Raw genomic sequence first — 13482 nt, 5'->3', positions numbered from 1 at the left:
TCCGGAGGCTGGGAAGTCCAAGTTCAAGGTACCAGAAAATTCAGTGTCTGGAAAGGACCTTTTTCCTAGTTCAGTGATGCCTTCTAGCTGTGTCCTCACACAGTAGAAGGAGTAACGTAGAGCTCTGTGGTCTTTCATTACAAGGACTTTAATTCCATTCATGAGGGCTTAACCGCCATGGCCTAATCATCTCCCAAAGGCTGCACCTTCAGATACTATCATATTAGGGGTTGGGGTTTCAACAAGTGACTTTGCAGGCAACACAAACATTCGCTCTATAGCAACGTTACTCTTCAGTCACTAGGTATCTCTCTGGCACCACACTTTTACAGTGTCTTATTTGTGCCTCCTGCTACAAGAACACATGGGTCTTCCCACTCCACATCTCTGAAGCCCTCTAATAAAGGCCTCCATTCACCCATCTAGAACACGGAGTCTCAAGAAAACTATGCTTTCTCCCAGAAGACTTTCCAAGATAGATAGGTACCTGGCTGGCCCCAGTCACTCTGTACTCACCTTTCAGCAGACTGAGACAAGGTGAAATTTTTCTATAGATCAGCATAGATCCCCAAAGACAGAGCTTCTTTGGCACTTGAAGTGGAACTTTATAATCCCAATAAATTGAAAAATGCACTGATTACGTTTTTTCTAGTGCAAGGATCTATGACTTTGAATCAAATTCTCCAAGTGATTGACAATTGTCAAAAAATCTTAAGAGCCAGGTAACAGATACTGTAGGTGCCTGGTCTATATATATCCTACATTTACTGTCCCCATATTTCCTAGCTCAGTTGGTAAAGAATCCACCTGCAACGCAGGAGACCTCAGTTCGATTCCTGGGTCAGGAAGATCCTCTGGAGAACGGATAGGCTACCCACTCCAGTATTCTTGGGCTTCCCTTGTGGCTCAGCTGGTAAAGAATCCACCTGCAATGTGGGAGACCTGGGTTCGAACCCTGGGTTGTGAAGATCCCTGGAGAAGGGAAAGGCTATCCACTCCAGTATTCTGGCCTGGAGAATTCCATGGACTGCATAGTCCATGGGGGTTGCAAAGAGTCAGACATGACTGAGTGACTTTCACTTTCACTTTCTATTTCCTATAGGTAAGAACCAATGGCTGACTGACTGCCTAAGGGCTTCTCCAGGTATGGAGTGTGCTAGGCCCCGAAAGGGCAGACGGGGAGTGCTGGGGAGTTACTGTCTCCAGGAACAGCCTTGAGCCATTGACAGATAAGAACTTGTGAATAAGCACCCTGGCTCCTCACTCATCATATAGGACAACTCCAAGACCTACTTTCCGTATCTTCTAAGATCTTCCATTAAGACTGACTCATTATTCACAGAGCCAATCTTCTCATCAACATACCTTCTACTGGCTTTTTCCCATGGTTGTCTCACTTCTCCATTCCCCCTCTTGTGTGTCCTGTGACCTACTGGATAAAAACCTATACTCAAATCTGTACCTCAGGGTCAATCTAAGTCAAACCACTACCCTTTTGGTTCCCATATAGCTAATCCATGATGGCTGTCATTTGGGTCATCTATACTCCAGCCAATCAATCCTAAAATCAGAAGGCCTGTTAAGGGGCCCAGTCCTATATCCATCTTAGGAAGCCCTACCCGCGTCTCCCTCATCCTTCCTGAAGTGGTTACATTAGACCCTGCTTCCTATTCAACCTCACCACGTTCCACACCACACAAGGTAACTTATGGGAAAATACATTACTCTTCCTCTTATTTTAGGCTTCTGTGCATTGCATCACTACTTTAAAAAATCTCAGCAATCCTCTGGGGCCTGAGGATAAAAATGAAAGGAGTGTAAAGGGAGCTGACCTCGGGTATTAGGAGGCTAAGTGTTTATTCCCTCATTCCTTTGAAAATTACAGCCTACTTTGGTTTATTTGTTTCTTTGACTTGAGACTCCTCCTTCTTGCTGCTGTTACTCGGCTCTCACGCTTCCTAACAAATTAATAGGAGTCTTAGTAGCATTCTAAGAAGTTGGCCCCTGGAATCTGCAGGCGTGTCTTCTGGCAGATGGTTTTTTGCAGTTCTGCAGACCAAACCTAATTATCCTCTTTGAGTTGTCATCTGAGTTTCCATGTGAGTTGCCAATGTTTGTCCATTTGATTCTTCTCCTGTCCATTAAGCAATTTTAGTGCATGAGAGAGCATCTGCAGAAAAAAAAATGTCAGGAAACCAACAGCTATGTATTGAGAGCCACATGGGATACACTGAGACATTCACCAGAAATCCATTTATTTTCTTAATCAAGCAAGTAGGAAACACATAATAATGGAGTAAAGAACTCAACAAAGGTATTACCTAGCACACCTACAGTTCAGTTTGGGAAAATCCTATCATGTTAATGGGATCCAGTGTATGCGCCAAACACATTTCTGCTTGGTCAAGCAGAGTGTACATAATCTCTATCGAAAATAGCACTACATTATAAGCTATAAATTGGAGCTACCTAAATACTTTGAAATAAGTGCATATTAAATATCTTTAAATGTCCTTTTCTCAGTTTTATGTTTCAACACAGGGTCAACTCCCACCCCGCTCCCCACCCAGCATCTCTTGTTTGTCTGACTCACAACAAAAATTAATCTTCTTCCACTGATTCTCCCTATATTCCTTCCTTGCTTTAGCAACAGCAGCAGCAGGAAAATAGAAAACAAACAAGCAAAAAAAACTCCCTAAAATCAGCCAGTTTATTTTTATATACAATAAGGTTTCCCTGGCAGTACAGTGGATAAGAATCTGCCTGTCAACGGACACAGGTTTGATCCCTGGTGTGGGAAGATTCTGCACGCCTTGGAGCAACGGAGCCCATGTGCCACAACCTATGAGCCCACGTGCTGCAACTGCAGAAGCCCAAAGACCCTAGAGCCCACTTTTCACAACAGAAGAAGCCTCCACCATAAGAAGCCTGCACACCACCACCAGAGAAAGTGCATGTGCAGCAACGAAGACCCAGAGCAGCCAAAAGAGAAAAAAAGTGAATCACAATTGTCAGAGATGACAAGAATACTTTAAAAAAGTAAATGAAAGTATTAGTCACTTGGTAGTGTCCGAGTCTTTGCAACCCCATGGACTGTAGCCCACCAGGCTCCTCTATCCATCGAATTCTCCAGGCAAGAATACTGGAGTGGGTAGCCATTCCCTTCTCCAGGAGATCTTCCTGACCCAGGGATCAAACCTGGGTCTCCTGCATTATAGGCAGATTCTTTACCACCTGAGCCATTCGGGAAGCCCATGAAATAAATAGTAAGGACTTAAATCTTTCAAGTGCTTTTGAATCAAGGATGCCTAGCTTATTTTTAAGCTCATAAAAGTAGGGACAGGTGAGATCACCTTGACAGCAGGCTCATCTTCACAAGAGTAAAGTTCCTCCTAGGACACATTTCCTAGGTCTTCAGAGCTTGAGTTGTAAGTTGAGATAATTTGTTCTCAGTACTAGCAATCCCAAACTAGAAATATCCAATATACCTATGAATGGCTGTCCTAGATAGGGAGTTGCCTGGTTATTCAAAGAACAGGCTTTCCCTGCCCATCCCCACTGCCCCTGGGCCCTCTCCACATCACCTTTTCTCTCTTCTCCACTACTGATTAGCAGAACCGGTGGCTGATAAAGGTTCTGTTCCCCAACTCCAATGTGCTTGTGTGTGTGTGGATGCTCAGCCGCTCAGCCTTGTCCAACTGTTTGTAACCTCACGGACAGTACCCAGTTAGGCTCCTCTGTCCATGGGACTATCCAGGCAAGAATACTGGAGTGGGTGGTCATTTCCTTCTCCAGAGGATCTTCCTGACCCAGGGAGTGAACCCAAGTCTCTAGTGTCTCTGCTACCAGGCAATTCTCTGATACCATTTGGGTGTCCTACAATTCAACTCAATTCTGACACTGTTTACCTGGATAGTGTATCAGATTCCACAGGTTAAGAGCTCAGTCCATCAAGGAGTGCCCCTTCTTCCTCTAACACACACGCACACGTGCACATGCGCGCACACACACACACACACACACACACCCTTCAGAGGCTAGTTGAAAGCTCTTATCACCTGTGCGTCTTACTAACTGGCTATAACCACTTCCATGATGGGTTTAATTAATTTGCTGGAGTAGACTGCAGATGCCAGTCACAAACCCATGCTGTCACCTGTACTTCTGACCAACTGACTATAAAGCAGAGGTTCCCATACCACCCTCCTTAGGTTTGCTAGTGTGGCTCCTAACACTCAGGAAACCCACTAGATTATCAGTTTATTACTAAAGGATACAAGTCAACAGACAGATGAAGAGATACAGAGAGTGAAGTCCTAAACAAAGGAGCTTCTGTCCACAGAGTTTCGGGCCCGGCACAATGGCACAGGAAAGAGTTGTGTTTCACCAAGAATTCTTTTGGATTTTTATGGAGACTTTATCACATGAGCAATGATTACATCACTGGCCATTGGTGACTGATTCTACCTACAACTCCTCTCCTCACCCCAGAAATCAGGGGATGGGATTGAAAGTTCCAACCCTCTATTCATGGTTAGTTCACCTGGCAACCAGCCCTCATCTTTAGGGGATTTCCATAAGTCACCTCATTAACATAAACCCAAAGGCGGCACAAAGTTGCTTGCTATGAAAATCAAGACACTCATTCCACATTTATGCCTTTGAAGCATTGTCAGGAACTGAGAACAAGAAATCAAATTTTGTAACAAAAGATTCTCCCATTGCTCATATTGCTAAGGAAAATTCCAAGAGTGTTGGAAGCTGTTTAAGTCAGGTACTGTGGACAAAGAGCAAATCTATAGGAGTTATATATTCTGATCATCTGAATGATATATACTAAATTGATTCAGTCATGTTTGACTCTTTGCGACCCCATGGACTGTAGCCCTCCAGACTCCTCTGTCCATGGGATTCTCCAGGCAGGAATACCAGACTTGGTTTCCATGCCCTCCTCCAGGGGATCTTCCCTGACCCAGGGACTGAAACCCGGTCTCTTGTGTCTTCTGCATTGGCAGGCGGGCTCTTTACCACTAGCGCCACCTGGGAAACCCCATATACATGTAAATGCATATCACAATATTGCAACTGTTATTGTCTCAAACTCATCAACAAAGTCTCCAAAGCTGCCTGGGACCTGTGGTCCCGGGCTTTCTCTTTCTGCTGATTCACCACTCCTGCTAGACACTTAACTCTAACCAGGGTCCTTCTCTCCAACTTTCCACAGCATCCCCACGAGCATCTAGCCATGTTAGATCACTTATCCGCACCTGAATCATCTACCAATTCTCTCCCTCACATCTTTAAATGCAAATATAGTCCTCTCTCCCTAAAACTACAAGCAGTACTAGTCTACATCATAAAAATGTGACTTGCCCTTAAACACTGTATGCTCCATTATCCCTGGGAAAGAGAATAAGGTTTGGTATAGAAATCTTCTCTTCCCTGATGGCTCAGATGGTAAAGAATCCACCTGCAATGCAGGAGACCCAGGTTCAATCCATGGGTCAGGAAGATCCCCTGGAGAAGGAAACAGCCATCTACTCCAATATTCTTGCTTGAAGAATTCCATGGATAGAGGAGCCTGGTCAGCTATATTCCATTGGCTCACAAAGAGTTGGATACAGCTGAGCTACTAACAAACAGAATTCTCGCTCCCAATTCTATAATCTGAGCTAGAGATGTTGCTCTACAGGGGTCCTGTGTTGGCCTTGTAAATTCAAGTCCCCATAGAAGCATTCTGATGAATGACATTTCATCTGCTCTATCAGGAACACAATAGTCTAAATGGGTGTTTGTGGGCTTTCTGGGGAAATGAGCACGGCTGCTAGGGGATTTACAAAACACTATAAAAAAGAAACTAATTCCTCAAAAGAGTGTAATCTAGGTTCCAAAATCTGGATCTCCAGCCAGGTCGTCTCTCTTTCTGGCACTTCCATTTAGAAGTCCACGAGGTGCCAAAAAGCTAACATTTACACTGCACCGTACCTGCCTGCCCTCTATTCCCTGTTTAGTTAGTAGCACTTTATCCACTGATTGTCCAAACCTAGAAACCCGAGATGGCTGTCTGGTTTCCTGTTCCTCACAGGCTCACATCCTGCTAGGCCTTTCCCTGAAATGTGGCCCAAACCTCGCTCACCACCACAGCTTAAGTGCAGACTCCTGCAGCCTTTCTGTGACTATGACAATGATTTCAATGATTTCCTTCCTTTGTTTCTCCCTACTTTCTTCAGATCTACCCTTGGTACAGCCTCTTCCGAAAATACAGGATTATGACAAGCCTTGTTGAAAACAAAAGGCAATAGAAACACTACCACCACCACTACCATACACACACACACACACACACACACACACACCACCTGCTTTCAGAAGATTATTTTTTTTAAGGTATATGACAGTGAAAGTCATTCAATCGTGTCCAACTCTTTGCAACCCCAGAGACAATATGGTCCACGGAATTCTCCAGGCCAGAATACTGGAGTGGATAGCTGTTCCCTTCACCAGGGGATCTTCCCAACCCCGGGATCGAACCCAGGTCTCCCACATTGCAGGTGGATTCTTTACCAGCTGAGCCACAAGGGAAGCCCAAGAATATTAGAGAGGGTAGCCTATCCCTTCTCCAGCAGATCTTCCTGACCCAGGAATCGAACCGGGGTCTCCTGCAGGCAGATTCTTTACCAACTGAGCTATGAGGGAAGCCCCTTTTAGGTATATAATCAATTTCTTAAATTTATTTTTATTTTATTTTGGGGGCTCACTGGGTCTTCATTGCTGTGTATGTGATTTCTCTAGTTGTGGTGTGAGGGCTCCTCATTGCAGTGGCTTCTCTTGTAGAGCACAGGCTCTCAGATGTGAGAGCTCAGTAGTTACGGCATGTGGGCTTAGTTGCCCCATGGTGTATGGAATCTTCCCAGAACATAGGTGGAACCCATGTCCCCTGCAGTAGCACTTCACCACTGGACCACCAGGGAAGTCCTAAAATAATTCTTTTCACTGAAGTATAATTGACCTGTGGGCTTCCCAGGTGGTGCCGTGGCAGAGAATTTGCCTGCCAGTGCAGGAGATGCAAGAGATGTGGGTTCGATCCCTGGGTCAGGAAGATCCTATGGAGAAGGGCATGGCAGCACAGTCCAGTACATTGCCTGGAAAATTTCATGGATAGAGGAGCCTGGTGGGTTACAGTCCATGGGGTTGCAAAGAGTCAGACACAACTGAGCAACTGAGCACACACCTATAATTGACCTAAAATACTAAGTAAGTTTCAGGTGCACAGTGTAGTGATTCGCTATTTCCATATGTTACCAAATGGTCACCATGTAGAGAGATTACTGCCCACACTGTGTCACTCAGCTGGTTAGTACCTCTGCAGCTTTTGCTGGCAAAAAACCCCCAAGCTCTGATGTGAGTCCTACAATAAGGCCAGGGAACAGATGGCTTGAATGCTTCTAGTCTCTCAGTCTTGCTCTATAGTGAGCCCCTCTTGACAGATCAAATAAAAATGACAAGGTGACTGGAGGCCACAGAGACAAAAGGAAATACAGAGAAGAGACCAGTTCTTGGGTTCAAGTGGGGACTCCTGCTACAGAAACAATCTCCTGGCTTTTTCGTCTAATCTCAGATTTCCAAAGACCAGAGAGAAATGTTGTGTTGTTGTGATAGCTCCTCTTAATCAGTTTTTATGCATTCCCCCCTTTCACCACTTTCCTGATTTGTCTCTGGTCGTATTATTAGAATTTAAATGGCTTCAGTTTGAATTCAGTTATTAAAACAGTCTATATATTTTCCTATTCAGATAAATTTAGAATAATGACTTAGAATACCACCATTTTCTTTCTGCTCAAATTCTGAAAGAATTTTGTTCAAATTCCTGAAATTCAAATTAATTCAATAAACAAATATATGTTGAGCCCATATTTAGCAGCAAGCACTAAAACTGGTTCTACTGGGCTACAATAGTAAGGAAACTAGCCATGTTTCCTGCCCTCCTGGAGCCTACAGGAGGGAGAGTTGAATAGGCACTAACCAAACAATCACATAACACGTTCAAGCATAAAACTGCAAGAGCTCTGAAGGGGAGGTGTCTGGTATTTTGAAAAACTATAAAGCTGAAATTTGACTTAATCCACAGGTCTCCTAGGTAGGGACACCTGATCTGAAGCGGGAAGGATGACTAGGAGATATCTACTTGAGAAAGTCAAGTATTCCAGGCAGAGAGAACAGCTTCTGCAAAGTGGGAGCATGAGATGAGCTTGGAGAGGTAGGTAATAGCTAATCCCATTCATAGGTAAAATGTATCTATCATTATCATCAACACAATGGAAGCCCTTCAAGAGCTAACCTTACTGAGAGGGAATGTGTGCAACCATGTGTGATTATGGTCTAATCAAAGGGAGGGGAAAGTGCAAGTGTTAGTCACTCAGTTGCCTCAGACTCTTTGAGATCCCATGGACTGTAGCCTGCCAAACTCCTCTGTCCATGGAATTCTCCAGGCAAGAACACTGGAGGGTAGCGTACTGGAGTGGCCATTCCCTTCTCCAGGGGATCTTCCCAACCCCAGGGTTGAATCTGGGTCTCCTGAGTTGTAGGCAGATTCTGAGACACCAGGCAACAGAGGGGAACTTCTGAATTCTATCTCTGGGATGCCTTGTTTACCCTATAATGCCTCCATGACTCAAGTGTCTTTACCTATAACCAGCTTACGTCAAGGAGTGCAGTCTCAAGCGTTGTGAGAGATTTTTAAGAAACAATGAGTTATAATTACTGAGCTCTTTGAACTCCTTGGATGAAAGATGCCATACAGCCTATAAATGTAAAGCATTGTTATTACGTATCAGACAGAAAGCTGTCTCCAGTCAGAAAGAAACCAGCAAAACATAAAGTATTTGAGGCTTCAACTACTTCTATAACACACTCATAATCTGGGTATAAATTAAATGGGTTTAATGCTAGGTAAACTCAGCATCTTTGATCTAAAATGCCCAGAGCATTCTGCAAACATGAGGTCACCTCTTCTCAAAACACCAGCCACCATAATTCATTCCTCAGAGTTACGACCGAGTTCACAAAGTTTACGTTTCTTTTTAAAGGTCACCACCCAAGGCAGGTTAAAATCCCCAGAAGAGGATAGAACCTCCTGGTTTATTCTCCCAGTCCTGTTGTTTGTTTGTTTTTCACTCAAGCAAACAAAAATACCTCAAAACCAAAATATAAACTATAGAGCACGGAGATGGGGACTTCCCTGGTTGCCAACAGTTAAGACTTCACTTTCCAACACAGGGGGTGTGAGTTTTTGATCCCTGGTCGGGAAGCTAAGATCCCACATGCCTCATGGCCAAAAAAAATCAAATATTGTAACAACTTCAGTAAAGACTCCAAGAAAATAGTCCACATTTAAAAAACATTAAAAAAAAAAAGAAGAAGAACATGGAGATGAAGGAAGAGGTTTTTGTTTTTGTTTTTTTTACTTTTTTATTTTTATTTTTTTATTTTTTATTTATTTTTTTTGTAATAATTTTTTTTCCTTTATTTTAATTTACAATACTGTATTGGTTTTGCCATACATTGACATGAAGCAATAAACTTTCCCCCTAGGTAAATGTATTCTCTCAGTGGATTGCCATTTCCTTCTCCAGGGGATCTTCCTGACCCAGGGCTTGAACTCATGTATCCTATGTCTCTTGCATTGGCAGGCCGGTTCTTTACCACTAGTGCCTCCTGGTAAGCCCCTATCTCTTTCTTTAGTACAGGGAAAATGAATACCTTATGTATTGTTGCAGCATAAGAGAAAAAGTAGAGAAAAGGAACTGTGGATGAAAAAACGATGAGGATAGACTTTGGGCAAAAGAAGTAACATAAAGACAGAGATGAGAAGGAAGTCTGCAAGCTGACTCCTCTTCTTTCCTTTCAAAGAAAACCTTTAATATTATTGGTATCTTCGGAACAGCTTATCTTAGGGGTGAAGAAAGGGAGGGAGAGAGAACCAAGGCCCAAAGTAAACTTATCCCGAGCCTGTGAAAATCTTTTCAGTTCTTTTAAAATGATCTAGTCTGGATTAAATTTGTCTCTATATCAACACAGCCATAAAAGATAATGTAAAAAAAATTTTTTTATTGGTGGGAGGGGTTCATGGAGGCAAAAATACCCAGGGCCTGTGAAAGTTAGCACGAGGCCTTAGAAATGCATTAACTTAGATATTTTAAAGAAAAATTGCTGAGAAAATCATTGACAAGGATTTATTTATTCTACCCAGGCACTAGAAAATCTCACGAAAACAACTGAATATAATGTTTTTCAAGTGATTCAACAAACCGAAAGGAGCCAGCTAAATGAAAACATCTGGAGGGCAATCAACAAAGGAAGACATGGTTTGATTTCTCTATATAGCTAATCTAGAGAGCACAGGATTGTTATTTTATCTAAAAGGGCTATTGAAGCGATGCAAGTGATGAGTCTCATTGAGAATTTATAAGTTCAAGCTCTTCCTCATGCTGGTTTCTGACCCTAATTTACATTAACTGTGCTCTCTGATAAAATCTATTGCAAAAAATTATTTTAAAAATTTTCCTGGATTGGTAGTGCCCCTAAGATCCCAAAGAAGCTGATACAAATTCTCTCTCAAGGGAGGTATTTAAAAATCCCTCAGATGATTCACACAAAGTTCCACAAATAAGAAGCCAACGATAAGAAATAATCATAGAACATGAAAAAAGAAGTCTAAAATAATCAAGAACCTGTATAAAAAAAAACAAGGAAAAAGATGAGACACACAGACTTCAAATAAAGTAATTACTGTGCCTCTAATCTATATTCAATATACTTAGAGAAATATGAGGGGTATTTGGAAGTATGAGTAAGGAATAAGAAACCAAACAAATAGGAAAAAAGATTAAATGTCTATAAATGAAAAATGTAGTTGAAATTAAAATCCATTCGGAGAACTGAATAGAAGACTCAACACAATTGAAGAGCAAAGTTGTTAACTCAAAGACAAAATTGAAAAAATTACCTGAGATTTAGCTCAGAATACCAAATACTTGAAAAATAAAAGAGAGTGAGATATGAAAGTTCGAATGAGGAGGTGTAATATATATCTAACTGATATCTTAGAGGATGATAAAAGAATATGGGGAAAATAATACTCAACAAAATTTTGAATACTGAGATTTTTCCAGAATTGAAGGATGATAGTAATTCAGGTTCAGGAAATCCTTGGCTGGATAAATAAACAGAAACTTCGAACTCGACACATTGTAATGAAATTAACAAATTTAAGAGAAGATCTTAAAAACAGCCAGATTAACTACAAAGATCATTAGATTAACTTCATTCCAGCAGCAAAGGAAGATGGAATACAGTGGAATAGAATTTTGAAAGCACTGACAGAACAGACTGACAAGACCCAAACTCTATACCAAGCACTCTACTTTTTAAGAAGGAAGGCAAAATAAAGATGTACTTTTAGACAAACAGAAATCATTTCTCAGTAAACAAAGTTTCCTCAGTAAAGGAATTTGTAAAGGACATACTTCTGGAAGAAGGAAAAGAAGTGGTTTGACATACAGGAAAAAAATAAGGAAGAATGTGAGAATTATTGACTAAAGAAAAATGCAGAACCTGAAAGTTGTGAGTGAGGGTTTATCTGTGGACCATACTGAGGACTATAGCCTGGGGAGCAGTCTCTCAGATAGTTACAGGTATCGGTTCCGAGGAAGTAAAGGGAAAGCTAGGATATACAATATATATCAATTTTCTGTTGAAAAAAGAAAAAAAAATACATGTGGTCAAACATCAAAATATTACTACTAGTAACAAAAAAACCAGACATCTCAAGTTAGTAATTTTAGTGCTTTGCTATATGTGGGAGAAATATCATTAACCTCAGATATGCAGATGGCACCACCCTTATGGCAGAAAGCAAAGAACTAAAGAGCCTCTTAATGAAACTAAAAGAGGAGAGTGAAAAAGTTGGCTTAAAACTCAACATTCAGAAAACTAAGATCATGGCATCCAGTCCCATCACTTCATGTCAAATAGATGGGGAAACAGTGGAAACAGTGACAGACTTTATTTTGGGAGGCTCCAAAATCACTGCAGATAGTGATTGCAGACATGAAATTAAAAGATGCTTGCTCCTTGGAAGAAAAGTTATGACCAATCTAGACAGCATATTAAAAAGCAGAGACACTAGTTTGCCAACAAAGGTCCATCTAGTTAAAGCTATGGTTTTCCCAGTAGTCATGTATGGATGTGAGAGTTGGACCATAAAGAAAGCTGAGCACTGAAGAATTGAGGCTTTTGAACTGTGGTATTGGAGAAGACTCTTGAGAGTCCCTTGGACTGCAAGGAGATCCAACTAGTCTATCCTAAAGGAAATCAGTCCTGAATATTCATTGGAAGGACTGATGCTGAAGCTGAAACTCCAATACTTTGGCCACCTGATGTGAAGAACTGACTCATTGGAAAAGACCCTGATGTTGGCAAAGATTGAAGTCAGGAGGAGAAGGGGATGACAGAGGATGAGATGGTTGGATGGAATCACTGACTCAATGGACATGAGTTTGAGTAAACTCCAGGAGTTGGTGATGAACAGGGAGGCCTGGTGAACTGAAGTCCATGGGGTTGCAAAGAGTCAGGCACGACTGAGTGGCTGAACTGAACTGATACATGAGAAGATGCAAGAGTCTGGCCTCACTGAAATTATTAGTTAGATATGCTTCTTTACTATCCAGGGCCTATAGCCAAAGCACAGAATGCTTCCTGTTTTTCTCCATCCTGAACTACCCTCCAGGTGTACACTGGCGGGGGCGGGCTGGGGGGTAGGGGAGGAGGGTAGTTGCAGTTGTTGATGGCTTGATCCTTGTAGAACTGGAATGGCAGGCAAAATTCTTTGTTTACTGGAATGGCAGGCAACATTCCCTTTCCACAAGACAAATCTAATTAAACAGTGCTATGTAACAACAACAAAAAAAATGGCAATATATAATTATGAGGTAGACAGAACAAAAACAATGGATTACAATAAATTAGGAGAGGGATTTGGAAGGAGTTAAACCAGTCTAAGATCCTCATATTATTGGAGAAGAGTAGAGATGTCAATTCTCTTCAGGCCTTAAAATTTTCAATATGCATGGAGACATTTAGCCCCAACTGAGGGCAGAGTTTTGAATAAAGAAGGAGAATTAAACACATGCATTTGCCTCTAGTCCTCCCGAAAGAAAATCTCAATAAATTATAGTAAATGGAACTTTTAAAAAGGCCTCCAGGCATAGGGACAAAGGTAAAAGGACAGAAGTTAACAATACCAACATTTTAGAAACTCAAAGCAGATGATGAAAGTTTACAGACAATGCACTCAACTAAGCCAGCAGTGGTCCAAGTGCAGCTTCAAATAGTTTTGAAACCAAACAGAACCCTGTGGCGTCCTCCTGGGTACAAATACTTTTTGGTCCTCTTGGGTACAAATGTGTCCCCATTCCCTATTTG

The sequence above is a fragment of the Capricornis sumatraensis genome, chromosome 1 (genome assembly GCF_032405125.1).
Source record: "Capricornis sumatraensis isolate serow.1 chromosome 1, serow.2, whole genome shotgun sequence".
Lineage (NCBI taxonomy): Eukaryota > Metazoa > Chordata > Mammalia > Artiodactyla > Bovidae > Capricornis > Capricornis sumatraensis.
This window is presented reverse-complemented; position numbering follows the sequence as displayed.